The 26,792-nt window shown below is 40.3% G+C and overlaps 1 protein-coding gene across 1 annotated transcript in view; it reads left to right on the top strand.

Annotated features, from left to right (window-relative positions):
* The first annotated feature begins 1,612 nt into the window (after positions 1-1,612).
* The window catches only part of SIL1 (SIL1 nucleotide exchange factor), a 500,357-nt gene continuing 475,177 nt past the window's right edge, over positions 1,613-26,792 (top strand). Inside the window, exon 1 of the mRNA XM_044069009.1 lies at positions 1,613-1,730. The gene's annotated coding sequence lies outside the window, so the exon portion shown is untranslated. The remainder of the gene's footprint in view (positions 1,731-26,792) is intronic.

Here is a 26,792-nt window from a genome sequence, read left to right as displayed (position 1 = left end):
GCTACTTCATCTTATGACAGAAGCACACCTCTGCGGTCACTGGAGGGACTTGCCACTTTGCTTCACCATGTCTTATGTGAACAGAAACAGGACGCCCCTCCCCACAAAAACCAGAGCAAGATCCAAGGAAGACATGCATACCTTGCCCCATAGCTCTCAACCACTCAGAAACAAATCTCAACAGAATCAAGGATAAATCCATAAATAATCAGGGACAAGCACTGACACTTTTAAAATACGAGTACTGTTTAATGGAGGCATTCACAGAGTTGGAGACTGTTAATTAAACATCATCTGAAGTAAAAGAAGTCTATAACTCTAATTATTGTCATTATTTATTAAGTATTATACAATGACTGGCCATTAACATCGTAAAACGAGCATACTGATTGGCCAGCCCAACCAGCGTGCCTGTTGAGAATATACAAAGGAAAAAGGTCCAGTTGCCTGGACTTTTTTCCATTGATATATTCTTTAATTTTAAGGTTTTTTCAAAAGAAAAAAAAAAGCGAAGTAACAGAGATTTTCTTTTCTCTGTTGCTTACTTTCCAGAGCACTGATGTACTGGCTATGCGTGGGAATGCAAGTTCCAAACGCATATGCAGTACATCAGATAGGGCAAGGAGGAGGTTGCCAGAGGAGGAAGGAGAGCATGATGTCGTTATACAAGGACATTATTTAAGAAAAGTAAGTATTTTTTTTCTTAAATAATGTCATTATATAATAGCAATAACCCACTTCTGGGTGTGGATAATGTTGGATCTACCTACAATTGTCTTTGTTTGGTCAATCAAGCTTCGCCCTCGTGACCAAACCACACCAACCGTGGGTAAATCCAGCATTACCCACACCCAGGTGTGGGTTATTGCTTAATAATTCAACACCTTTTCTCCAAAAGTCACCAGATTTAGAAGGGTTTAAGACAGGTAGAGCTAAAATTTGAATCGAAATCAGGGACAGTTGAGAGTCATGCATTGCACATAAGGCATCCCAATTTAATGCACATTACATAATTTATACCTCTCAACCTCTTACCGGAAAAAATCAGGAAAAAGCCTACAGAATGAGAGCACAAAAGCCCCAAAACAGGAACAAATTTTAAATATTCCTCTTATAAACTTAAAAAGCTGCTAAAATAACAGAATTTGTCTTAGCATGCATTTTTCTGAAGGATATGAAGTCTAAAAACACAAATGCATATAATTAATTAGTAACTTCAATCCTCAGATCATCCCGGTAATTTGCTAGAAAAATCACAAAGTTTATGAGGAACAGACCAAAACTATGAGGCATGAATCTGGACATTCTACAAAAATCTGTACAGTTGAGATGTATGACAGGATAAATGGTGTATGCCAGATTACACCGTGCATCTACAGCCATTATAATGCGTACTGCAAAAGTGTGAGATGTATTGCTTGAAAAACACTTCATTTTTCAATTTCTAACCTACTTTCTGATAATGATATGGGTTAAAATATGAGACAAATCTGTATAGGAAACGCAACACGTGGAAAACCACATCACGTCACGTCATATCATAACATCCTCGCCCTCTGTCGGTTTCATAAATGTTGGGACGTGTCTCCACCCCAGTGGTGCTTACAGTCCCGCCCTATCTCACACCGACCAATCAGCTATGTAATCCATATTGAGACATACGCAAATCCCGGAACCGAACATTTGGAAAACAAACTCGTAGAGCAAACGTGGAATCATAAAATTGTTTGGTATGGAAGCGTATTATCTAATATACAGCCTTCCTTTTGGTAGACTGTTATGTATTACTTTTATTGTTGGTCTGTTTTGATGATTGTCATGTGAATAAGTTGGATCCGCTATTTAAAGTTTTCTTGCTCCGTAGTTTCACGTCCCTGTATTTTAGGGTTGCCACCTTTTCAAATGGCCAAAGTGGGACATTTTTGGTACAAACATCAGATTTTACAGGCCGACACATACCCACGGTCAGTACAAAAGATAGAGCTTAACTTTTTTGCCTAACTAAAAGCTTATTCTTGGAGCATTTTAGTTGCTTATTCCATTTCTTATAACATTTGGGTATTTTAGATACAGAATAACTGTTTTATTCAACTATTACATAAAATATACGAAATAATTTTGTCTCAAGATCTCAGGACATTTGCCATTTTTACAATTTTTTTGTCAGGACACAGCTGCGCAAAGAGGGACTGTCCCTCACAAAGTGGGACAGGTGGTAACCCTACTGTATTTACTTGATTGAATTATTAGTATGCAGCTTGAGACGGAAAATAAGGCTAGTATTTCAGTTTATCTTTTATGGATTATGCAGTCTGTTTTTCAGAGTTCTGGTTTTGGGCCGGTGTTACGTTCCTGCAGACAGTACATTTGGCGTTAGTTCATACCACTCTGTCAAGATTTTTGCTTCATGTTTTTGGTCAGTTTGTTGTACAAGTTGTGATTTTTCTGTACAGTCATTAAGGATTGAAGTCACTCTTTAGTGACAGATATTTGACTTTCAGACTGCATATTCTTCAAGAATGCATGCCACACAAAACTTTTTCAGCAAGCTGCGTTCTAAGTTTATAGGAACAGTATTTAAAATGTGTTCCTATTTTTGGGCCTTTGTCCCCCCATTATTTTTGGCTTTGTCCAAATTTCTTGTGTTAAGCGATTGAGAGGTATGATGAGTGTTATGGTGGCCTGGGTTGAGTCCTAGTTTCATATCCCATCAGACATTGTCTTTGATTAGTACGTTGGTCGTGTATATGTATGCATATGTGTGTATACAATTACAGGTTTGCTACAGAGGCTTAAGACTATATTTGCTGGTAAACCACATTCAGCTATCTAGTTTGATTGTCACAGCTTCCATTTGCTTATTCTGCCACTCATAGCAAGCAATTTTACCAGACATTGCTACTGTGTTGTTTCTGAAAAGGGGCTGTGTCTGTGTCCAGTGGGTTTACCCAGTTGTCAGATATATTAATGTTTCATCATGGTATACATATACATACAGAGTGTAGATACCAAAAATCTGCTTGTATACTGACAATGTTATTTGTGTTGCTCCTTCTCATCATATTAAAAAAGCACACATTTCAACAAATGTTGCTCCCACACATCCAATAAATAAATGCTTCCAAAAGCCACAAAAATGTGCTTTATAATAGATTAAGCAATTTATATACTTATCTTTGGTACAGGCATTAGCATAAGCTGTTGTAAACATTTGCTGGTTTTAGTAGTATGTAATGTTTCTGAGAGATGCTAAAAATATGCTTGATTAGACTGAGTTTCCCTGGCTACACCACTGATAAATAGAGAGGTGGATATGATAAAAAAGTGCATATGTGGAGTACAAGTACTTGAAAAAGGAACAGTAGTAGGCATGTGATCATGAAGACCTCAGGATTGTTAATACAGCTTTAAGCAGACACACTTAAAAGTTCATGCCCCTCTTTTCAAAGACTTATTTTTCACCACCTAAAATGAGCATTGCTGTACAAGATGATAATCCTGGGTAAATGTGTGTTTACCCATCCAGGCATCAGGATTAGCCTTAAAGGAAGACAAAGTAGTACAATGTTTGACTTGTAGTGAAAACTTGTTCCGTAGGTTCATAATATTTCCAGCCTGTCTCTCCAGTGAGTCTTATTTGTTGACCGTAGAGCATATGCTTGTGGCACTATTGGTTTTGTAAAGAAAACAGGAAGTCAAGCTGGTGGTGTCTTGCAGATGTGCTCCAGAGCTGCATTCAGAGTGTGTGAGCCCTGATGCCTGAAAATGTGTCCAGTGTAGGAACACAGCAGCTTTTTTTCACTGCCCCCCCCCCCATTCCTGTCAGTTTCCCAATAGAGTACTTGGCTTTCTAACCTTGTTATACCACTACATATCAGGGACTCCTCTGACTCCTTGACTTCTCACTTTGGTTATTATTGTTATCTGTACTAACGTGGGAGAGAGCTCTGTTGGTTGTATGTGGATCAAAGGCTGTGGGCCTTCATTCTTGTAGATGGGTTGGTTAGTATCACTTTCTTAGGTGGCATAGTACTTCATGGGATCTGTAGGTATTGATTTCTCCACCAATTTTTTAGAAAATTGCAGCTGTTTCTGGTCTCCATCTGTAGGTGCATTAGTAATATATTATTAATTATGTTCTCAAAGATCTGTGAGATATTGGGCAGCTTTTGACGTGATTTTTTTTTTAGGGACATTCATGGGTTCATAGGAGGTTACTAGGCTATTGGCCCTAGGGCCTTTATAAGCTTAACCATGTTATACTCTTGTTCCCATACTGACCAAGTTGTATGGTGTATATTTGCAGCGTGAGTCTATGATCAGCACAGACTGCTGTTTTTCCAAGCAGGACATTGGTGCCACCCCCGAGGTAAATTTACAGTCTCCCATCCAGTTGTCTAAGTTATGCTTAAATAGGATCATCGAGGAGCTATGTTATATGCTAATTGTTAGTTTGTTCCAGGTGAGTTTGTTCCAGAGGAGTGGCAATCTGTGGGAGACATATTTGTCTCTACAGCATTTCCTGTTAATGTCACAGGTTAGGTTAAGATCCCTAGGGCGAGTGAATCATGTCCCATTTGACTTATAGATTATAGCATTTCCATTAGGGCAGGGTCCAAGACTACTCTGTAGGCCAGGCACAAGTCACCTCTCAGCACCTTATAAGATACAGAGTACAGTGACAGGACCTTCAATCTGTCCATAGTATATCAGCATTGCTGGGGACTTGGTGATTGCACCCAGTTTGCAGTCATCGGTAAACATGGTAAGCCACATGCTATCTATTTTCACCTGGACTTCTGAGAAATAAATTCCAAACAGTAGGGGGCCCAGCACAAATCCTTGCGGCTAGGCTTTTATAGGCCCTAGGGCCAATAGCCTAGTACCTACCTATGAACCTATGGTAGACCACTGGTAACTGGTCTGCTGGAAGAGGGAGAATCCCGAACTTTGACTGAATTAGTTCTATTGGTGAGCCAGTTGGCTGTCCATCTAGTGATATATGGGTTAATTCCCAGCTGGGTGAATTTCTCAATGATGCCTGAGTGGAGAATTGTTAAAAACCTTGGCTAAATCGGGATAGGCTGAATGTACTATTTTGCTTTCATCCAGGGCTTTGGTGACATTCTCAAAGAAGCCCACCAGGTTTAATAAGCATAATCTACCCTTAATGAAGCCAAATTGGGTCAGGTCAAGAGTTTGAATGTTATCTATGTCTTTGTTGATAAGGTCCATGATGATTATCTCCATGGCCTTGCAGATAAGTCTGGGTAAGCTTATGGGTCTATAGTTCCCAAGGGTGGTTGATGGCCCCCCTTTGGGGGGAATTACTGTAGCTGTTTTTCACTCTGCTGGACAAACCCAGTACTTAGACTGTGGTTGAAGTGAGAGCCAGGTAGTTCCAGTAGGTCCTGTTTTAGACCATTTAGTAGGCAGCCTGGGATGTTATCTGCTCCCATAGAGGCTGTAATTTTGGCCATGGAGAGTGTGATTATGACCTGCTGTTTGGAGATACTAGGTAGAGAACTGGTGATAGGTATGCTTTTGGGGTATGTCTGGTGGGGATAGGGGGTGAAGTTTGTGCCAAATGTGTCTGTCAGGTTTGTGATGTCCTTAGGGTCAGTATGAGTGGTACTGTACACTACTAGTTCGGCACAAAGCTGGGCCTTCCCTTTTAGATTTCTGACATAGCTGAATAATGCTTTGTAATTAACCTTAGCTAGGGATGCTAGTTTAGCTTTGTAATTGACTTTAGAGGGCTTTATAAGATGTCTAGTTTGCTTGTTCAAGCTGTGAAGAGTATCCTTCCTCTGTTGAGTCAGTTTCCTCTTGTCCTTGGACATTAATTTCTTCCTCATGTTGTATAACCTATTTATACTTGATGTCCACCAGGGTGGGGTTTTTTTTTTTTTTTTTTTTTTTTGTGAGGGCCTTCAGGTACAGCAGATTCTATACATTTGTATAGGTGTTTGTACATGGCATTTGTGTACAACTCTCTGTATAGGAGTCATTGTTGACAGTGGTAGGAGGGGGTTTGAAACTATGCCATCGCTTAGGAGGGTATAGTTTGCTTTGGAAAAATTTTTCATCCTTTTTGCTCTTGAATGGGGAGTCAGGTATGATCATTATTTCGAACGAGACTGATTTATTATGGTCGGACCTTACCAGGGAGGGCAACACACAGGGGGTAGTGCAGAAACTCCCTGTCCCCTGTGTTGGTGAGTAAGTTTAGGACATTCAAGCCCCTTGTGGGGGTGCAGACTATCTGTTCCAGAGCATTTGTACTAACAAAGTCCAGAAACATTTCATGCATCTTCCTGATGCCTTGAAAACTGAAAGTTATTAACTATTTTTGTGCACATATTTGTGTTTCACCAGCATTTTTTTTTTTACTTGGTCTTCTGTGAAACTGCATTGGGGACTTCAGCTTTTGTGTTTTCTGCACATCAGAAATTATTATCCATATGTCTTGCTTTTGGCATAGACCGAGTCTTACGTGCTTCTGTAGTGATTTAGGAGTGTGTAATTTTGCTTATTGCAGGTTCAGTTAACTTGTTTCTCTTCATGCATAGATCCATTGTTGATGCTCACGTAGCCCCACACCTTATATGACCTTGTAAAGGTGGAGTTGTACAGCAACACTAAGAAATTCAGCTGCAGTGATCACTGGCTGAACCAGGTTAGGCTGTTTTTGTAAATTGTCAAAAGGTTCACTGCAGCCCTAGTCACATGTCATCACTTTTTTTTTTCTGCAGCTAAACAGGCTAAGGTCTTTGGGTAGAACATTTTTTGTTAAAAACAACACTGATTACAGTCATTTAAATTACATTTGCAATAGTCAGCTTTTCATTAAAATGAATGCATTAAGGCTTATAGGTGAGTAATAGGCTAGCTGTCCTTGTGGATCATTTTAAACTTAACCAGTTTCTTTTAATGAGAATCAAACCCTCTACCTCTTGTCTGTGATGTAAACATTTTGACCATTATACCAGTCCTAACCCCCATAAGTGGCATGTATATACTTATGTGAATGTGAATATTCTGGGAAGAAAATCACCAATGAAAACTGACAAAATGTGAGTTGCTTCATTCAGAAAGTGTCTATCACATCACATTGCATTGCAGGCAGTAGGCTTACAAAGGGGGAGTCCTGTGTTTCAGCCCTGACATTAATGGCTCCTATTTGTGTACATTCATAGGTTGGTACTAGGCTATCGGCCCTAGGGCCTATGCAAGCCTAGCCATAACAATTCCCTGGATATTTCTTCCCACAATATTTACTTCTCTGGGCCCCTGTCTAGCAGTCTACATGTATGATCTAAGGCAGGATGCATAACTTATTCATTTATTTAACCGTTGTTAACTGGGTTAATACCAGTAGAGTAAGTAGCCTCTTTTCACAGGAGACCTAAAGTGGTATTTATGTTGCTCGAGGAAATTTGTCTATGGCATCGGTGAACTTCTCCTACTCTTTTTGATGGGTGCTGTGGGATCTTTTACATCCATCTGAGCTACCACCAACTTTGGAAGATAGAGCCTTGGTTTAAATTTCATCTTAAGGGTGATAAACACAAGAGTAGCATTCCCCCTTATGCTGCACTGCAACGTTGGCAATCCATGTACCTGGTGTGGAAATAGAACCCATGGTCTTTTGTGCCAAAGGTGTGAGTACTACCTGTCGTGCCACTGATCCTTGTTTTCCTCTGAAAGCTACATTTGAAGTTTCAGTGGCTCAGTCTAGTTGTTACAGTACAATAACTAAGAATATTCATTCAGTATTAAATACATTAAAAGGCTGGAGCAGAAGATTGACAGCGTTCTGAATTATTAATCTGTTTATACTTCCTGGCATTTATACCAAAACTTTTACACATTTTCTTAGAATCTGTAAGTCCATAAGAGTGTTTTCAGAAACTACCTCAGAATATGATAATATATAGTAATTAAAAAGTTATATCTCAAGATTTAAAAAATCAGAATCTGTTAAATGTTAAAATGGACTTTGGCAATATAGAGAAATGGTTTATGAAATAAGTGGTGTGATGGTTTTAAAGGTTGTTAACATTAACAAGTTCTCTATTCAGAAATTAAACTCTGTGCTTCTAGTTTTCATAATTTTTTATGAAACTTCCTCAGCAGTAAAAACCAAATGTTGTTGACTGCTCAAGCCATCAGACCACCAGGCTACCTATTCTGTTGTACCTTTCCTCACGCACTGATCTGCAGGGTCCCCGACTGTAACTCTGTTTTGTTGTTGCACGTGATTCTGTTCTCCTTTTTGCCATTTTCCCCAATATATTTATCTGTTTCTTCTTCCAGATTGAAGGTGGTGGTGGGGAGGAAGTTGATTCTTTTATCTGTCTGGATCCCCTTTGCAGTAATTTACCAGAGTATGTGGTTCTTGAACACTTTTCATATTTTTCTGTTCATTATACTTTTTTATAACAAAGTAATGTGCAGTTATTTTGATGCAATCTGATTTATGACTGGTAGTCCTATTTGTGGAGCCTCGGTGGTACAGCAGTAGTGTTGTTGCCTCACAGCAAGAGGTTCTCCTGTTCGATTCTCGGCTGGAGCGCCTTTTGTGTGGAAGTCTGCATGTCCTCCCCGTGGTCAAGTGGCTTCCGAAAGACATGCGTGAATGGGCGTGCCTTCGTTGAAGGTTGGGTGTCGGGCTGGCAACTCGGCACCATAAAAATCTACTGCCAGTCATTAGCAGACCGGAGTTCCGCTGTGGCGACCCCTAACCGGGAAGAGCCGAAAAGACAAACAGTCCTATTTGTGGAGCTATAATTACTTTACAGTGTATTATTTCGATGCAGTCTGATTTATGACTGGTAGTCCTATTTGTGGAGCTGTAATTACTTTACAGTGCATTATTTCGATGCAGTCTGATTTATGACTGGTAGCTCTAGGACGGCCGTGGTGGTGCAGTGGTTAGCGTTGTCACCTCACAGCAAGAGGCTCTCCGGTTTGATCTTCGGCTGGGGTGTCTTCTGTGCGGAGTCTGCATGTCCTCCCTGTGGTCATGTGGGTTTCCTCCCACATCCCCAAAGACATGCTGCAAGTGGATTGGAGATGCTAAAATTGGTCCTAGGCATGAGTGCATGCATGTGTGTGCGCCTTCTGTGGAAGGTTGGGCGCTGGGCTGGCAACTCGACACCATAAAAACTCCACTGCCAGTCGTGAGTGGACAAGATGATCCACTGTGGTGACTCCTAACCGGGAAAAGCCGAAAGCGAGAGAGTCCTATTTTGCGGAGCTATAATTACTTTACAGTGCATTATTTTGATGCAATCTGATTTATGACTGGTAGTCCTGTTTGTGGAGCTGTAATTACTTTACTTTATAGTGCATTATGTCGATGCAATCTGATTTATGACTGGTAGTCCTATTTGTGGAGCTGTAATTACTTTACAGTGCATGGAGTGCTGTTATTATGCTTCAAAATCGGAAAAAAGATAAAGCTGTTGTGCACTACTGAACTGCGAGACCCGACTGTAACAGCATTTTCGGGATCCCCTGCCAAGGGCAGCCCGAAATCCGACCAGTATACCCAAGCATTAGGTTGCTTTAAGGTATGGTGTATGTCACATGTATGCTTCTCAAAAAGCGTAGGGCATAAATATGACATCAGGATGTACCATCCTCAGAACTTCTTTGCAGCCAGTCTAAATGTCACCTCTTCATTGTGGGTCTGAATGCTAGTTCTGTTGCTCATTCACCAAGCTGTTGCAGATAAGTGCCCCGTTGGGGTTCAGTTTTACTTATCTATCTTTTTGTTGTTGCTTGTGAGGTTTCATGTCATCCAAGAAGGGTAAATGCCAATGTAGGAGACAGATTCTTCATAAAAGCTGCCACAAACTGTGTCTGTTTTGCCTTGGCGTCTCGCACGACCATATTTCCTGGTCTCTCAGGTCTTTGTACCTAAAACCCTTCGTAGCAGACTTTCTTCTTTGGGACTTTATCCTGAAAACCAGCATATTAAGCCTCTTGCAAAGGACACAATGGAGAGAACTTCCCACTCTGGACAGCTGTCAGTGAAGAAGTAGGCCAAGAAGCCTAGGCCAGAATCTTCTGCTGTTCAGCCTCCAGTGGACATCTCTCTTGAGGCGAGGTTTGCCTGGCTTTATCACTGGTTTCCTCTGCCACAACTGGGTTGGGGGCCAGTGGGGAACTGACTCTTAAGCATGCCTGAGGATTATACCTCTGCTAACTTGGCCTTTAGGGCTGTTAATTATCAGACCCATATGTCCATGTATTTGTTGCATCTCCTATCCCAGGTCTGTCAGGTTTTTTTCTAATCTTGCAGACCCTGAGGGTAAAACTTTTGCCCTTTCCCTGTTAGGTACATCTTCCCAGGTGGCTCATTTATCCCCTCAAGTGTAGTTATGATGCAGCAGATGCTTCTTCTAGGGCTGCTGCTTTTGGGTCAGTGAGGAGGAATTATTGCCTTCGTTATCAACCTTTGCCTGATGATGATATGAAGGCCAAGTGGATGGATGCCCCTCTGGATAACAATCACTTGTTTAGCGAAGCTGCTGCTGCTTTATGTCCCTTCAGGATAAGGCAAGGCTTTACAGGAACTTTAAATATGTGTTTGTTTCTCCTGTGCTTAAATTTTAGAAAAACTACCCTGATAAGGCAGCCTTTATTTGCAGGCATTTTCACCTTCCTCCTAAGGGTAAAAGTGGTGGAACACGGGCTCCTCCTGTGACGTCTACTCAGACTTGTGTGCCTCAGAAGTCTCCTTTTCCTGGTAAACCAGGTGCTGTCAGACTCCCCTATTTTCCCAGCCATTTTCTTCTTTGTCTTCACCTCTCTGTGTCTCTTCTGCTTGGCTACAGATTACTCAGGATTTGTGGGTCCTGTCCATTGTCTACCAGGGGTATTTCATGGTCTGGAAATCCCTTTTTTATTTTTTTTTTTTATGGATATTCCTCAGCCCCGTCAGGAACAGCTGTCTTTCCAGAGGTGCTTCAGGACCTTTTGACTCTGGGTACTATTCAAGAGGTGACTGTGTCAAAGGGGATGGGGTTTTGCTTCTAGTTTCTAGTGCCCAGGAAGGAGGGTACTTGGAGACCAATTCTAGACCTCTCTCATGTAAACATTTTTCTGAAGGTACCCTCTGTTCAAATGTTGTCTTTTCAGACTTTTCCCTCTTCTGCTTCCTCAGGCTTTTATGGTGTCACTGGATCTTAAGGATGCTTATCTCCATATTCCAATTCATCCCCTTTTCAGGAAGTTTTGACATTCCTCTTCTGCTTCCTGGCATTTTCACTTCTCTGCTTTGCCCTTTGGACTTTTTACTGCCCCAAGGGTATTCACCAAATGCCTCGCTCCTGTGATTGCTTTTTGCAGGATTTACGGAATCCAAGTATGTCCTTACTTCACTCTGTGACAAATCTCATGGAAGGGGTGTATGTATATACGCGAACAACAACAGGTGTATTAACTACACGGTGGTCGCCTCACACTGCTAAGAGAACATTGAATTTTTGTCTCTAAAATGCAGGCCATATTACTTGCCTAAAGAGTTTAACGGAGTGAGTACAACAGCTGTTTACATTCCACCCAGTACAAACAAGAATGCAGCACTTGCCACTCTATACCAGTCCATAAGTGAACTCCAGAACAGAAGCCCTGAATTTGCCCATGTAATTGCAGGTGACTTTAACCAAGCCAGCCTGAAATCGGTACTGTCCCACTACCATCAGCATGTGAACTTCGCGACCAGAGGAGAGAATACACTAGATAAGGTTTTCACCAACATAAAACTGGCATATAAGACAATACCTTATCAACACCTGGGCAGCTTGGATTATCTTGCCATCATGTTTCCTGCATACAAACCACTGCTAAAATCAGGAAAACCATCAAGGAAGCAAATAAGGTTATGTCCTGAGGGTGCAGTCACAGCACGGCAAGACCGCTTCTCTCTTTTTTTAATTTCTCCAAATCTTTTAGGTTTCTAATACTGTAACAGGACTAGACCCCATTAAAGTTCATGAAATTAGTATTGTTTCAGCCTTTGTGAGCCAAAAGTGCTATTTGTAGCACCTGTAATGTGCCCAGTAACTTTTGCAATTCCCACAGAGTTACATGTATTGGTAATGTATCTAATTGCAATTGTAGATTCTTTTTTTATAAGACCCATTGCTCCTACTACTGTTGGGACTGTCTGGGTATCTTTCTTCCACATTGCTCTCGTTTTTGTCTGCAAATCCTGATATATTACGACTTTGTGTGCCTCTGTACACAAGACACTGTAGTCACTGGGTGTGGCGATTTCAGTAATCGGTGCTACATTTGTCTTCTTTTCATGGACCACTATGTCTGGTTTTCTATAAACTTCATCATTTTCTATGATGCTTTGTGGCTCATGTTTCCATTGTTTTTCAGACACTTCAATACCATAATGTTTACACAATTCCCAGTGCAACAATCTTGCCACATTATTATGCCTTTCAGTATACAGTCTTTTTGCCATTAAGATTTCACAACCAGCAACGAGGTATGCGACTGTTTCCAATTCTGTTCTGCAAAACCTACATTTGTCTGTTTCTCCCACATGTTCAATGGACTTTGTAAACCAACGTGTACACATCCCACTATCATGGGCTGCCAATATTAACCTTTCATCTCTTGGTTTGAATTCACCTCTCCTTAACCATTCCTGCGTTCGTTCCTGATCAACATAAGGTTATTTAAGAAGTTTTCTATACTTGCAACTATATTTATGCATTTTCCACATTTTTTGCCTTCTCATCTGGTCCTTCGCATGATATTCTTTCTATCTTTTTTGGCACATTCAGTTGCTGCCTGACTTTTATCTACTTCTGGTTTGATTTCCTTTCCTGCTTGACCCAGATATGCTTCTGCTAGATTAAGCAGAGAAGTCATCTTAGATTTGTTCTCATGTTTCAAAACTTTCACTATGTTTGAGTCTTGTGAGGTCAGCAGATATGTGTGGAGTCCCACGATTGCAGATCTATGCATATAATCAATTTCAAGGAGTCCCATCCCTCCTTCGGAACAGGGAATATATAATCTTGGTATGCAATGATTTTTATAAATCATTTGGTGAGCATGAAGCATGCTTCTTGTTTTCCTGTCTAATCTATCCAACACGTTTTGGGGCCAGTCAATCACTCCACTCCAAAACTGTTAAGTTTGGACAGGAAGAGCAAATTGGTTTATAGCTTGGATTTTGTTCCTAGATGTCAGTGCTGTTTTCAGGATTAATTTAAGTCTTCTAAAGTATTCCTTACTAAGTTTTATTAGCATTTGTTCATGTTTTATTGTTGATCCTTAATCAGTTCTCAAATATTTATACACTTCCTCTTGCTCAAGTTCTTTTATGTTACATTCTTGTTCCAGACTGATGTTTTCCTGCTTAAAAGGTTGCTTTTGCACATTTATCAAGACCAAATGACATTCTTATGTCATCTGAAAAAGTTTTGACAGCTTGCAGTTGTGCTTTCAGTTCCTCATCTGATCTGCTCTACAGTTTTAAATCCTAGACAAAGAAAAGATGAGAAGCTGTTGCAATTTGTTTTCTAGGAGCCGAATTATAGCCATGGCCTAAGCTGTTAAGTAGACATCTTAATGGGTTAAGGGCAAGGCAGAATAGCAGCGGTGACGGAGAATCACCCTGGAATATCCCCCTTTGAATTTTTATCCCTGGGATCATAATTTGTCCTTTATCGTGGCTTAATTGCAGAGTGGTCTGCTGCTGTTTCATGGTCACTGTAATGTAGTTGATCAGTGTAGGTTGTATCTTATACATTTTTAAGCACTGTTTTATCCATGAATGTGGGATATTATCAAATGCTTTTTTTGCAGGCAATCCATGCCATAGATTTATGGTTCCCAAACTTTTTCGATTCTTGGCTCCCTTGCTGAATCCAGGTTTTCCCAAGGCGCCCCCCCCCCCCACGGCATGCATAAAGTGCATATATTAGGGGTTCCCTGGGGAGCTACGGCTTCCTCACTGGGTGCCGCAAACTAATATAAGCTTAGCTGCAAAATAAGCCATGAACAGTTCGCTGTTTATTTTGCAGTTAAGCTTATTAGTTTGCGGTGAGTGTGAGTGAATGCAGGAATGAATGAAGTGTGTGTGTGGTGTGTGTGTGGTGTGTGTGTGGTGTGTGTGTGGTGTGTGTGTGGTGTGTGTGTGGTGTGTGATTCAGACCTCTCAACTGTGCGGATTTTCACAGAATGTCCAGATTTTTGCCTCATATTTTTGGTGTTTTCCTCCTAAAATCTGTACTTTTCTGCCAAATAGTTGAGGATTGAAGTCATTAAATGACAAACATTTGAGTTTTAAGACTCCACATCCTTCAGATAATTCATGCTAATGCAAAACCTATTATTCTATCCACTTTCTAGGTTTGTAAGAGCAATATTTAAAATCTGTCCCTATTTGTCTCCCCATCATTTTATTCATTTATTCCTGCATTCACTCACACATTGCTCTCATTCACTCACGCACGCACACTCATACAGGCATTCACTTACCTGGCAAATCCGCTGCTACGCTTCGCGGCACCCCTGTGAGGAAGCCACGGTGCACGGTTTGGGAACCCGTGTCATAGTTAGATTCTTCCTTTTTTACAGTTCTCCACTATGACTTTATTTAACAACAAATGATCCTTTGTTCCATATGACTTTCTTTTATTGCCCTTTTGTTCTGCTGCCATAATTGAGTTTTCTTCAAAATGACTATAAACTCTGTTGGCATCAATTCCCGTGTATAGTTTATACATCGTCGGAAGGCAAGTTATTGCCTATAATTTTTAGGGTAGCTTGCAGGTTTACTGTTAAGTAGGAGCATTGTTTTTCCTGTTGTTAGCCAAGTTGGTGTCTGTTTGGAGTGTGCATATACATAGTTCTTACTCATGGCTAAATCTTCATGCAAAGATGTTAATACTTTTAGCCAAAAGTTAGGTACTGCATCTGGGCATGGGGTTTTCTAATTGGAGGCTTTTCTTAACTTTGTTTCCCTCTTCTATATTCCTCCCAACAGTGACACTTCTTGTCTTAATTGCTTTATAGTTTTCTCTGTTCGATTTCTCCCCTTCTTTTCCCTCACTACCACGTGCTCTTTATCAGTTATTAATTTAGCTGCACAGTAATATATCCTGTTTACTTCTGTTATATCGCTGGATCTCTATGTTCAGTCTTAATTATTGTGTTCATTTTGTTTTATCAGACTTCTGACTTTTTGGGTTTTATTGACCTTGTGCAGTCTATTTCTGTCATTGATCTGAATATGTCTATTTATGTTTATTAAATCAAGCACCTCTTTTCTTAGCTCTTTTTCTTCTAAACTGAGGACGGATTTTTTGTTTTCCATTTCTTGTCGGCATTCTATAGAAAGTTCTATAGCATCGTCCTGTGGCACATTCTCTTCACTTTCATCCTGTGCCATCTGTTGCTCTGTCATATGGGAACTCATTGGTCTATCACTTCTCAACATTGACTGCATCAGAGTTTCCACAGATTCCTGTTCCTTCCCTTGCTGTCCAGCTTAAAGTGAACGTTTATACTGGTTTCCTGTGGAAGGTTCCAAAATATCTTCATGTGGTACATGTCTCTCTCTAGCACTTCATGAAAGCTTGACTCACTTGGAAAATAAGGGCTGTTATGTCAGGATGTTATTCATTGACTTCAGTTCCGCCTTTTAATACTGTCATCTCCCAGAACTTAGTGATGAAACTAATCCAACTGAGCATCAGCACCTCCTTGCGCAATTGGGTACTAGACTTTCTCACAGACCCCCCCCCCCCAAAGGTATGTGTGGGAAATAATAGCTCTAAAAACATAACTCTGAACATGGGTGTACCACAGGGCTGTGTCCCGAGTCTTCTACTATTCACCTTGCTTACACATGACCATGTAGCCATATATGAATCCAACAGAATTATGAAGTTCGCACAATGACACCAGAGTCCTAGGTCTTGTAAGGAATGGCGTGGAAATAGCATATAGGAGTGAAGTGCAACATCTGCTTAGCTGGTGTGACGGCAACCATGTGCCATTGAATGTCAGCAAGAGCAAGGAACCGATTGTGGCCTTTAGAATGTCTCGGGAGCAGATTAACCTCAGGAAATCAAGGGAGTAGCAGTAGAAAGAGTCAAGCGCACCAAGTTCCTGGGTACATATATTGGAGGACCTGTCTTGGTTGGTGCACACCAACCACACTGTCAAAAAAGTGCAGCAATGTTTGCACTTCCTACAGAAACGGAGGAAAGCAAACTTGTCACAGTCCATCCTCCAAGCCTTCTATAGGGAACCATCGAGAGCGTACTGACAAACAACAGCATTGTATGGTACGGGAACTGTAATGCCTCTGATCACAAGGCTGTCCAGAGAGTAGTAACATCAGCGGAAAAAATCACTGGCTCTCCACTGGCATTCTTGGATGACTTACACAAATCTTGATGTATTGGAAGAGCTAGAAAGATAATAAATGACCATACTCGCCCTGCTTGTGGTATGTTCTCCCACTTTTCCTTGGATAGATGTTACCACAGCATGGACTGCAAAACTTCCAGGCTCAGTAGAAGCTTTTCCCCTCCTCAGCTAAATTGCTGAACTCTGACAACAGGCATGCCAGAAGTTATTCTGCTCTTTCAACCAATTAACTGAATATTCTCTTGGCTAATCCAGTAAATGACCTGCTCTCATGTCCATTTATTCAAACATCACTACTACTAGTAGCTTATTTCAGTGCAATGTCCAAATCTTCATCTGTCCTGAAAGTTGGATGTGCAATACTCTATACAGTATTTTTGCTTCCCAGGTACCTATTAACGTGAAAATTCAAGTTTATGCAGAACCCTAAATGGCACATTTTTATACATGTAATGGCTGTTCTAGTATTACTGAATAGTAACTGTATGCATGTTTCTTGCAGTGGGAATGAAGCAATGTAATTTCGTTTTGCTGCACTGTGTGCAGATCTAAATGACAATAAAGTTCATTTTGACTGACTTGGATGATCTTCTATTTCAGACATCCTGTCCAGAGATTTTGTTGCAAAATCTTTGTTTTGCCATTTCTCTTGTACAAAGCCTGGGATTCACACTAAACTTCAAAAAGTTTTTCAGACTCCTCCTTAAGACTATGATTTTCTGGGGTGCAGGATTCAGACTATGCCTATGTTGGAATCCCTGCCTCCTCCCAAGGCCTTAACATTCATTTCCTTCTTTCAAACTCTTCTTCCTCTGGCCTCTGTAACAGCCAGGGAATTTCTGAGAGCTCTGAGGTTCATGGCATCCACCATCCCTGTGCTCCCTGTGGCCAAAGTCCACATGAGAAAGTTTTAGTGGTTTCTGAAGTTAGTGCATCTTCAGTATGCACATCCTCTAGACTTTGTAGTTGCTCTCCTACCGTGTCTGAAGAAGGAATTTCACTGGTGGATCCAACAGTTGTCTCTAAATCCAGGGCTCCATTTTCATCCCCCTCATCCTTCTCGGGACCTGTTCACAGATACTTCAGATGTAGGATAGGGAGCAGCTTTTGACTCCCTAAAGGTTCAGGTGGTGTGGTAGTCTCTTCAACAGAAAGAGCACATCAGTGCCAAAGAGATGAGAGCTCGTCTGCTGTTGCATCAGGCTTTTCATCCTCTTTTCTTCCAAGGATCTCTCAAGGTGTTTACAGACAATACCACAGTGATGTGGTATGTAAACAAACTTGGGAGGGGGAGGTAAGATCTTATCTTTACCAGTTAGCACTCTTAATGTGGGATCCTGCTATCCAGTATCAAGTGACTCTTCAGGCAGTTTACATTCCCTCAGTTCAAAACATTGTAGCAGACACTCTGAGCAGGTCCTTAATACTATGAATGGATGCTTCACATTGATGTGTTTCTGGACATTGTCCACCATTGGGGTACTCCTCAAATAGATCTTGTTGCCTTCCCTTTGAATGGACAACTTCCTTTATTTTGTGCCAGATTCCAGGTCCTCTGGTTTGGAAGGTGGATACCCTATCTTTTTCTTGGAAGGGGAATGTTTATTTATGCTTTCCCCTCCCCTTCGCCTCATTCCAAAATTCAACAGAATGCTCCCAAGATCTTGTTGGTGACTCCCTTTTGGCCAAGACAGCATTGGTTCCCTCCTCTTCTGCATTTAGCCAAGGGCAGTCGTCACAAGGGTGGATCTACTCACACAGGACAGGGGATCTCTAATCCATCCCCACCTGTCCACTCTTCAGCTTACACTGTGGGTGACAGGATTTTGATTCCACAGACACCTTTTTTTTCTGAGGACTTGGTTAGAGTCCTGCAGGAGGCCAGGAAACCCAGTACTATGAAATCCTACTTATCCAGATGGAAGAGGTTTTCTGTTTAGTGTCTCTCATAACCTGGATCCACTTTCAGTGGATGTTCCCTTTGTTCTCCCTTATCTGTGTGAATTGCTCTGTGCTGGGTTGGTTTATTCTTCTGTTAAGACCCACTTATGATCTATCTTTACTTGTCTGCCTTTAGCTTCTAGATTTGAAGCCAAACAATTCCTTAAAGTCTTTCTTCATATTAGGCCTCCCAAGGAAGCCTGTTCCTCCTCCCAGGGATGTTAATTTTGTTTTGGTGAAGTTGCCCAGGGATGTTAATTTTGTTTTGGAGAAGTTGTTGAGGCTCCTTTTGAGTCTGCAGCTTTAGCTGCCTTACATCATTGCTCTTGGAAGACTGTACTTTTGTTGGCCCTTACTTCTGCCAGACTGGTGTCTGAGCTTCAAACTCTTTTGGCTTGTCCTCCCCTTTTTGGTGTTTCATAAGGACACAGGGTGTCTCTGTGTACTAATCCTGTCTAGAGCTGGTTTTGCTAGGGCCATCCTTCATGGCTTCCTAAAGGGCTGTTCTGGTCCTTCCTCCTCCCAAGTTTCTTCCTGAGCTTTAGCACTCTCCCTAATTTAATGAATACAGGAATAGTCAAATGGAAGGGCTCCTTCCCACCTTCCCCTGGTCCTTTGGTCTTCTGGATATACTGGTTACCCCCCCCCTTTTTTTTTCCCTTGGACTGGCCTTCCTACTGGAGCTCTCAGTTCTGAGGATGGTATGTCCAGATGTCACCTTTATGCCCTACGGTACACAAGGAGCATGTGTGTGGCATATGGTGTACCTTAAAGCAATCTAAGGCTTTGGTATACTGGCTTGACGTCGGGCTGCCCTTGGCAGGGGATCCCTAATGTAATGAATACTGCAACAACAAAGAGATGGACATCTATCATTAGGGTAAGATTTTACACAACTATACTTTACACACCCCTAAGTGTTGTTACAGTTGTACAAGGGAAGGGACGTTCCTTCACTCAGTGGTCCCTGAATTGAATATTGTGCCTCCTATGTCCACGTAAGTTTAGAGACGTCATATTTAAATTAGGGCAGTAGTTAAAAATTGTCCCTCATTTTTTTTTTCCTTATTTGCTTCTGTGTGACAGTACTTGCTGAGTGCTTTACTGACTAATATATTTTCTCTTCAGTCATGGCAAAAGGTTCAGTTTACTTCCCTCACTAACATACGAGTGTATGTGCAGCAAACTCTAGTTCAAAGAAATAGAACTTTTTTTGGGTTAGGCAGTAAGAAAAAAAATCATTTTATGTCTCTACACGATTGTGAGTGATATTTATGGTCACTTAAGCTTCTTTACCTCTGAAACTCTTCAAAACTTGCCTTGAAATGTTCCACTTCAGCTGCTTGACTGTTTTGGTTAAAACATTTCCCTTTCTTTAGTGCTCCTCGCTGTTCTCCTGCCTCTGACTTTGCCTTCTTAACACAGAAACTTCTAGTACATAGTTGTTATGGAATGCCTTTGAAATCTTTACCAAATTACCGCTTGTCATTCTGTAATACAGTGTACAAAGCTGTAACCATGTGTCTGTTTTTAATTCCAGACATCTGTCACATCTCCTTAGTTACCCTTTTCCATTTCCTTTCAAGCCTTATGAAAACCCCTTTCTCTAACACTACGCAAGACAGCTCAGAGAGACAGACGCGCACACACACAGACGCGCGCACACACACACACACACACACACACACAGACGCGCACACGCACACACAGACGTGCGCGCACACACACACACACACACACACACACACACACACACACAGACGCACACACTAAATTCACCTAACCCTAATTCTCACTCTCATCCACAAACACTCTTACTTGTAATGCAAACATACATACCGGTTTAGCTAAACAGACATTCAGTGATGCACAGAGTCAGGAAAACAAAACAAATTTGGTAAAATGTCCCCATTATACTTTTCAAAATACACGTACATTGGATATAAAAAGTGTACACACCCCTGTTAAAATGCCAGGTTTTTGTGATATAAAAAAATGAGACCACAATAAATCATTTTAAAACTTTTTCCACCTTTAATGTGACCTATAACCTGTACAATTCAATTGAAAAACAAATCTGTTAGGGGAAAAATATAAAAAATAAAAACGTATAGTAAGCTGGTTGCATAAGTGAGCAAACCCTTAAACTAATACTTTGTTGAAGCACCTTTTGATTTTAATTACAGTATTCAGTCTTCTTGGGTAGGAGTCTATCAGCATGGCACATCTTGACTTGGCAATATTTGCCCAGTCTTGCTTGCAAAAGCTCGCAATCTGACAGATTGCGAGTGGGCATCTCTTGTGCACAGCCCTCTTCAGGTCACCCCATGGATTTTCTATTGGATTTAGGTCTGGGCCATTCCAAAACTTTAATTTTCTTCTGGTGAAGCCATTCTTTTGTTGATTTGGATGTATGCTTGGGGTCATTGTCGTGTTGAAAAGTGAAATTCCTCGTCATCTTCAGCTTTCTAGCAGACGCCTGAAGGTTTTGTGCCAAAAGTGACTGGTATTTGTAACTGTTCATAATTCCCTCCACATTGACTAAAGCCCCAGTTCCAGCTGAAGAAAAGCAACCCCAAAGCATGATACTGCCACCACCATGCTTCACTGTGGGGATGGTGTTCTTTTGGTGATGCAAAGTGTTGTTTTTGTGCCAAACGTACCTTTTCGAATTGTGGCCAAATAGTTCAACCTTGGTCACATCAGACCATAACACATTTTCCCACATGCTTTTGGGAGACTTGATGTATTGTTTTGCAAATTTTAGCTGGGCCTGGATGTTTTTCTGTACAAGAAAAGGCTTCTGTCTTGCAACCCTACCCCATACCCAGGCCATATGAAGAATACTGGAGATTGTAGTCACATGTAGTACACAACCAGTACTTGCCAGAAATTCCTCCAGCCCCTTCAGTAATGCTGTAGGTGTCTTGGCAGCCTCCCTGACCAGTTTTAATCTTGTCTTTTCATCAATTTTGGAGGGACGTGCAATTCTGTGCAATGTCACTGTTGTCTCATATTTTCTCCACTTTTTGATGACTGTCTTCACTGTGTTCTATGATATATCCAATGCTGTGGAAATTTGTTTTTACCCTTCTCTTGACTGATAACTTTTAGCAATGAGATCCCTTTGATGCTTTGTAAGCTCTCTGCGAACCATGGCTTACACTGTAGCAGGCAACTGCATAAATGTCAGGAAAATCTTACTAGGACAGCTGAAATTTTATTTGGGGTTAAACAGAGTCTCTGAATTGATGGCAGGTGTGACCCAAGAAGGTTGAATGCTGTAATTAAATCAAAAGGTGCTTCAACAAAGTATTAGTTTAAGAGTGTGCTCACTTATGCATCCAGCATATTGTACATTTATTTTTTATATTTTTTCCCCCAACAGATTTGTTTGTTTTTCAATTGAATTGTACAGGTTATAGGGCCCATTAAAGGTGGGAAAAGTTTTGAAATGATTTATTGTGGTCTCATTTTTTTTTATATCACAAAAACCTGGCATTTGTGTACACATTTTTTATATCCACTGTACGTTTGATAAAATGTATGGGACCGGATGCACTCCATTTGTATGTTTCTTAAAGTGTGTCCCCCAGTTTTTGTACATTTATTTTTATCTTTTCCCTTTGTTCTTTCTGCTACAGTGTCTGCCATTTTCTCAACTCTTCTGCTCCATGTCATCATCACTAACTACCTTTGTTGCCGTTATATGGTTTTCCTGTTAGTAGATTATAACTAATGAAATTTAGATTTTATTCCTGCATGTCTTTATTGTAGCAGCTTGTATCTAGCCATATGTGCCTTTTATTAAAATGTCATAAAAATTATTATTTTTTTATGCAGCTTTGATGTAGTATGCTGTCTGACCTGCTTGCCTCCCTACGATGTTGGCCAGTTCATAAATGCTTTCTATGATTTTTGCTGCTACTGAAGTAAGATTAACTTCTTTGTAGTGTGTTTTACAGCTTTTTATTGCCTTTATAGTGAAAAGCTCCCTGTTGAAATGTTGGCACCAGAAAATCCAGAAGAAGAGGAAATCTTGAAGATCACACTTCTTTCAATTTTGTTTGCAGGGACTGATGTGGGGGACAAGTCCCCCTCCCAAACTTATATATACCAACTCTGAGATCATCATCTTTTGGAGAAAATGGAATATTTTGGGAAATTGCCGTCTCGGACTTGGTATTTATAAGTCTATTTTTTTTTCGGCCATTCAGTCTCTGTGTTTTGGAACTCGCTATTACAGGTCCAGACATTTCAAATGGTTACTTACAGGAAGTCATACAAGTGAAGTGGCTTTCCTGTATCTCTGCTTCCTATAGAGATTTGTAAAATGTTAATAGTCCTGGACTTGGATAATTTTTCCGCGTATTTCTTCCCATTATATGCATGCATTTCAGCAGGTGTCCAGTTGATCTGTCACATTCTTACTGTCTTAATTCTTTATCTACTCTTTTATTTTCTAAGTGAAATTCTTCTGGTTTTCCCAACCCTAAATACATTTTTGTCTCTCATTTTTACTTCCATAACATTTTGACTAGAGAGTTCTGTCAACTTCCCCCTTTCTTACTCTCTGCAGTATACCACACTGTTCCCTTTCCTTGCCTTGTTAAATGCAGATAAATTTTTTGGTGTTTTTCTTTTTATCTTGGTATTGACCCTTCATTGTAGGACTCATAGGAGCTTCAAGGCTGTTTTAGTCTAATGACCAGGTTGTTGTTTGTCTTTTCGGCTTTTCCCGGTTAGAGGTCGCCACCAGCCTCTCAAAGTCTTCATGATCACTGATGTCAAAGCAACAGGCCTGTAGTCATTCAGTCCTGGTAATTTAATGCAGGCTGAATGTGTGGAAGAGTGAGTCCTGTAAGTCTGAACACTGACAGAACTGGTAACAGTGTCATTTGTAGTGTCAGGCTTATCAAACCTGCAGTAAAAAGCATTCAAGTCATCAGCCAGCTGGTAATTAGCTGCAGTGTAGGGGGGATGGTTTCCGGCAGTTGGTAATGTTTTGTATACCTTTCCACACTAATGCAGGATCATTGGCTAAAAACATTTTTTTCAGCTTTTCAGAATAGTTCTTTTTAGCCACTTTAATTTATTTTGTCAATGTGTTCCTTGCCTGTCTAAAAAGTGTTCTATCCCCACTTCTATAGGCATCTTTCTTGGCTTGACAAAGCTGCTTAAGTTTAGCAGTAAACCAGGGTTTGCTGTTGAATTTTAATCAGATCTTAGTGGAGACACACACATCTTCACAGAAGCTGACCTATGATGACAGAGATCCCAATTTCTTTTGTTTTATCTCTGTTACTGTATTCGCTACTTCTAGCAAGATTGATTTAGAGTTTGATTATCATTTTCTAGTAACAGCGTTTTTGGCAGCCACCGTAATTAGGCCGAGCAAGGCCTTACAATGTCTGGCATTTCCAATTCTGTATCGCAGCTCAAAAAAAAGTTATTTCCTTAGTTGCACCAATTTGCTCACCCAGTATCTCTGATAGAGCAGTCTGCCGGAAATCCTTAAAGTCTGCCAATGCATTACACTCCCAGAAAATATGTTCCCAGTTGCCTCTTTCTTCCCCGTTACACCTCCAACATTTGCTGTCTACCTAAGGAAAAATTCTTTGGTGTCTACTTGGTATATAAAAATACCTATGTAAACACTTGCAAGCAAACATCCTAAATCTTCTAGATTTTGTTGCATGTTTGGGATACGTACATACTGTATATCCCTCATTGTTTCTTTGTGAATTGCTTATCCAATCTCTCTTCCCAGTCCTTTCTAGCCTCCTGTGATTCTTAGTTATCATGCAATATTTTATATGTTCTACTAATTATTTCTTTTTTTAACGTTGGCTTCTGTTTTAGATTATACTACTCTACCAGTGCTGGTCTTTCAGTTAGGACTCCCTATTTCTTTCTCTTTGCCTGTACTGTAATATCAATCCTTGATAGGGACGGCAATCTTTAACCTGTGTTTAAATAAAGTTTTGTTGTCTTCCCATTTTATTATATTTCCCTTTCTAGTTATTTGCTGCCAATACCCTGGTTCCTTTGCCAATTTTCTCCAGTAAATTCCAGTACCCTTTTTACCTATTGTCTGTATCCCTAATTGCAGTCATCCCTATCAGCAGAATCTCCTTTCTCCATTCTCGTGTTGGCTTGGTTCTTAGAGTACTTTCTGCTACTTTATAGATAAAAGATTTTGTATAATTACTGTTATTCTCCTTAAAGGTCCGTATCCAAAATCCTCGTCTCTCCTTGTTTCTTGAGCTTCCCCCTGTTTCATCATCATCCCTTTCCACTTTGAATTATAGCTTTTTGCTTGTGCTGTGCATAGGAGCCTTAACTGTGTTACTCTGAAATACCATTACAAATTGGGTAATCCCAATCCGCGTTGTTCTATTGGAAAAATTTGCTTTATCACACTTATTTATTTAATTTTCTATTTTTATTTAACATTTGTTAACAGGGAAAGTCAGACTTGGAACAAAGCCAGTTCTCAGTAGAGGCTTGGGGAGAAACTCTCCAGACGCATGTCTTTGTAATGTGAGAGGAAAACTGAGTACCTGGAGGAAACCCACACGAATGCAGGCAGGACATACAGACTCCATACAGCAGGCACTCCAGCCGCGAATCGAACCGGAAAACCTCTTGCTGTGTGGTGACAATGCTACCGCTGCACCACTCTGCCGTCTTCCCTCCCAGATAAAATCCTTCAGCTCTTTATTAATTGCTATCCACAACTTTGCCTCTGGTTGATAAAAATATGCCTGAGCTACGTTTTTAAGATTAAAGGGACTAAAACCATTTAACTGCTTTTATCTTATTATCGCTATCCATATAACAGAGCTTCCATTTTCTCAGTTTTTGTATTATCTTTTGTTTAGTCTCTTCCTACTTATCCTTAGCTGCCTGAATCATTTTTAATCCATAAATTCGAAATACTTCCTTTATCTTGTCTCATAAATAGATATTGCTGAACCCGTTTGTGTGTGGGCACATAATTTATCGCTGTTGCCTTTATTACAGTTTTATTAATTTTGTATCCCGAAAAGATTTGAAACTGTCTCAAAATGTTCTACAACACTTTTAATGCGTCTTTCTGGTTTTGTCAGGTATAAAATAATATCATCTGCAAATAGTGCCAGCTTTTTTAATACCTTTATTGAATTATCAGTTGTGACATAGGCACGTTTACATTTATATAAACGTAATCCAAGCTGTATTAACAAGTTCCCATTTACAAACATTATACTTCACATGTATATCTATATATCATGTAACCTTAGCAACATTGCATAAATTATTCAAATCCTGCCTTTTTTGTTAAACAAGCAGCATCTTTGCCTATGTCGTAAGTGATGGTTTAACAATCATACATTTATATAAATGAAAACAAACCACACAGATTCAATCCTAGTTGCAAGTGTTTTACGTCACAAACCAAACTGACAAACTCCCAGTTGCAAACGTTATGCATCACTTATAATTTACCCGATCATATTCAGTCAAACATTACATAGCTCATTTAATTCCCCACAATTCCTATTTTTCCTGTGTAGTTTCCTCCTACCTTTTTCTAAAGCTCTTCGTTCCATTTTTATCTCTGTTACTATAGTCACTTCTTTTAGTGTATTTAAATTTTGATTTCTATTTTCCTAATAATCGCATTTTTGGCAGTGACCATAATTAAGACAGCAAAGCCCTGCTTATGTCTAGGTAATTCCGATTCTGTATCATAGCTCAGAAAAATCATCTCCCTCATTACACCAATCTGCTCACCCAACATCTCTGACAGTGCATCCCTGTGGGAATCCTTGAAGTCTGCCAACTCACCACACTGCCAGAAAATATGTTCACAATTACCTCTTTCTTCTCTGTCGCACCTCCAACATTTGCTGTATCTGAGGAAAAATTCTCTGGTGTCTACTTGGAGTATAAAAATATGTAGGTAAACATTTCCAGGCAAAAATTCTAAGTCTTCCAAATTTTGTTGCATACTTGAGAGACATACTTATATCCCCTATGGTTCTTTGTGAATTGCTTATCCAATTTCTCTTCCCAGTCTTTTCTACCCTCCTGTCTTGATTCTTATAGTTGTCATGCAATATTTTATATGCTCTACTAATTATTCCTTTTTTAATGGCAGCTTCTGTTCTAGATTCTACTAAAAAACTAAAATCTTTACCAGTGCTGGTCTTTCGTTCTTTCTGTTTGCCTATACTCTGAGATCAATCCTTGATAGGGAAGGCATTCTCTAACCTGCAGTCCAAGTAAATTCTTGGCATCTTCCCATTCTGTCATCTTTATCTAGTTATTTGCTTCCAATGCCTTTGTTCCTTTGCCAGTTTTCTCCAGTAAATTCCAGCCCCGTATTGTCTGTATCCCTAATTGCAGTCACCCCTCTCAGCAGAATCTCCTTTCTCCATTCTTGT

This window comes from Protopterus annectens, chromosome 4.part0, assembly GCF_019279795.1.
Source record: "Protopterus annectens isolate FY-2018-M chromosome 4.part0, PAN1.0, whole genome shotgun sequence".
In the NCBI taxonomy this organism is placed as follows: domain Eukaryota; kingdom Metazoa; phylum Chordata; order Ceratodontiformes; family Protopteridae; genus Protopterus; species Protopterus annectens.
The sequence above is the reverse complement of the archived record's forward strand: the minus strand, read 5'-3'. Positions and strand labels throughout refer to the sequence as shown.